Source organism: Triticum urartu, chromosome 3A (assembly GCF_056163025.1).
Source record: "Triticum urartu cultivar PI428250 chromosome 3A, HENAU_Tu73, whole genome shotgun sequence".
NCBI lineage: Eukaryota > Viridiplantae > Streptophyta > Magnoliopsida > Poales > Poaceae > Triticum > Triticum urartu.
Window position 1 is genome coordinate 99723881 of NC_141875.1, and position 3023 is coordinate 99726903.

Genomic DNA, 3023 nt, shown 5'->3' on the forward strand with positions numbered 1-3023 from the left:
TATGAAGGGAACGAAACAATGGTTGGTTTTCACAACAGAGAATCAGAGAAGAAGGTACCTCGATGCATTGAGATTCACACTGCCACGTGCCAATCAGCTGAGGGCATGTACAACAATGTTTAGTCAGCCGTCTGCAGCTCAGCCCACGTAGAAAATTAGATGATGTGGGAGGAAAGAGAAAAAGAAAACGGCAAAGTCCGTCGGTAAGAATAACGACGGTCTATTAGCGTGAAAATCGTTGCTTATCGACAGTCTGTTTCTTGTACCGAGAGGGTCGTTGGATAGGCTCCCATCTTCCACGGAAACCACCTCTGCCGTTTCCATAAAATCTGGTGATTATCGACAATCAAATAGATCCGCTGTTGTATAGGCTGTCTCTAACTATGTCTATACGTGACATGGACAAGTTTTATAGACACCCAGCATCGAAACGATTGTACATGCCCTGAGTGGGTCTCCCGATCAAAACCATACGACCCGGTCGTATAGGAATTTTTTCCCTAGCGGATCAACCGCAAGCTGAGCCTCCACTTGGTGCCCACGATCGTTTTTTTTACCACGCATTGCTTCCTACTATCACGTTCCGTTCATTGCGTTTTCCCCACGTCTAATCTCCACCGCCTAATTTGATCCATTCATTGCGTTTTCCCCACGTCACGTCACCACGAACGTCACCCAGCTGCTGATATAGCCTCGACATCGGCCGTGTAGGCGCACCATGAACGTCACACACTCGCACTCACTAAGTAGCTAGATTCGGATCGAGCCGCCATTGATGGCGATCTGGGAGGAGCTGCACTTCGTGCTGGTGCCGCTGGTGGCGCAGGGCCACATCATCCCCATGGTGGACGTGGCGCGCCTCGTCGCCGCGCGCGGCCCGCGGGTCACCGTGGTCACCACGCCCGTCAACGCCGCGCGCAACAGGGCCACCGTCGACGGCGCCAGGAGGGCCGGTCTCTCCGTCGAGTTCGTCGACCTCCCCTTCCCCTGCGCGCAGCTCGGCCTGCCGGAGGGGGTGGAGGCCATCGACCAGATGGCGGGGCTCGAGCCGCCCATGTACCTCAGGTTCTTCCAGGCCATATGGAAGATCGCCGAGCCGCTGGAGGAGTACCTCCGGGCGCTGCCGCGCCGGCCGGTCTGCCTCGTCACCGACGCGTGCAACCCGTGGACGGCGCCGGTGTGCGAACGTCTCGGCATCCCCAGGCTGGTGATGCACTGCCCCTCCGCCTACTTCCAGCTCGCCGTGCACCGCCTGTCCAGCCACGGCGTGTACGACCGCGTCGGGGAAGACGTGATGGCGCCGTTCGAGGTGCCGGACTTCCCGGTGCGGGCCGCCGGCAACATGGCCACGCTCCGGGGCTTCTTCCAGTACCCCGGCGTGGAGAAGGAGCACCGTGAAGCGCTCGATGCCGAGGCCACCGCCGACGGCCTGCTGTTCAACACGTTCCGCGGCATCGAGGGCGCCTTCGTGGACGCGTACGCGGCGGCCCTCGGCAAGAGGACGTGGACCGTCGGGCCGACCTGCGCCTCCAGCAGCATGGCCGACGACGCCGACGCCAAGGCCGGCCGCGGCAACCGCGCCGACGTCGACGCCGGGCACATCGTCACGTGGCTCGACGCCCGGCCGCCCGCGTCCGTGCTGTACGTCAGCTTCGGCAGCATCTCGCAGCTGACGGCTAAGCAGCTCGCCGGGCTGGCGCGCGGCCTCGAGGCGTCCGGGCGGGCGTTCGTGTGGGCCATCAAGGAGGCCAAGGCGGACGCCGCGGTTCGGGCGCTGCTGGACGAGGAGGGGTTCGAGGCGCGCGTCAAGGACAGGGGCCTCCTCGTCCGCGGGTGGGCGCCGCAGGTGACCATCCTCTCGCACCCGGCGGTGAGCGGCTTCCTCACGCACTGCGGCTGGAACGCGACGCTGGAGGCCGTCTCCTACGGCGTGCCGGCTCTGACGTGGCCCACCATCGCCGACCAGTTCTGCAGCGAGCAGCTGCTCGTGGACGTGCTCGGCGTGGGCGTCAGGTCCGGCGTCAAGATCCCCACCATGTACCTCCCGAAAGAGGCCGAGGGGGTTCAGGTGACGAGCGGCGACGTGGAGAAGGCGATCGCGGAGTTGATGGGCGGCGGGGCGGAGGGGGAGGCGAGGAGGGTCAGGGCCAACGAGGTCGCCGCGGAGGCGAGGGCGGCCATGGAGGAAGGCGGGTCGTCGCACTCCGACCTGATGGACATGATCCGCTATGTCACGAAGCTGTCGAAGCAGAGAAGCCAAGGGAGGGACGCGAGCTCGACGGCCCCGCCTTCCGAGCTCGGTGAGAAGAACGAACAGGATGCTGTGCTGTCGGTGCAAATGGCGCAAGATAGCATTTAGGATCTTCCGTTTCCCGGAATAAGTCAACGTTGGACCATGTTGTATGCGCAATACAAAACTCCCGGAATAAATCAACGTTTGTCTGTATATAATTGCACTGGAACGAAATTTCTATCTCTTTTTTTTTGGGTGCGAAATGTCTATCTCTTCACTTCATGAATAAAATTGTCCTCGCCACAATTTTATGTTAGATGTGGCTAGGTCTCAGTCGACTGAGACTTAACCAAGTCTAAGTCAAGTGATATAATATGTAAAAAGAAAAAAAACTAAAAAGAATTTTTTGCACGAATCTTCATGAAAAATTAAAGGAAGATACTATCGACTGAGACATAACGAAGTCTCAGTCGATTGAAACTTAGCAAACTGTTTTATGTTCACGTTGTATTTTGGGCAATGATATGCGCCGGCGGACTGACCCAAATTTCGGCCTGTCAGCACACGCACATTGGATCAAGCCGTCCTGCGTCGTTAGATTTCTTTGTCTCCCTGTCTTGAACCTCTGATCTGAACACACGCAAAAAAAAATCCCGCACAGCTCGCTGGTCCAACGCGCCGCCCGCTCTTGCCGGCCACTGGCGCCCGCCGGCGCTTGTCCTCGACTAGCCGCGCCACCCGCACTCGCCAGACACCATGCTCCATGTTGGAGAACGTAGATCAAATCGTC

General features: G+C 59.1%; 1 pseudogene; it reads left to right on the forward strand.

Annotated features, from left to right (window-relative positions):
- Positions 1-479: 479 nt before the first annotated feature.
- LOC125548067 (UDP-glycosyltransferase 73C11 pseudogene) lies at positions 480-2529 on the forward strand (annotated as a pseudogene).
- The last annotated feature ends 494 nt before the right edge of the window (positions 2530-3023 follow it).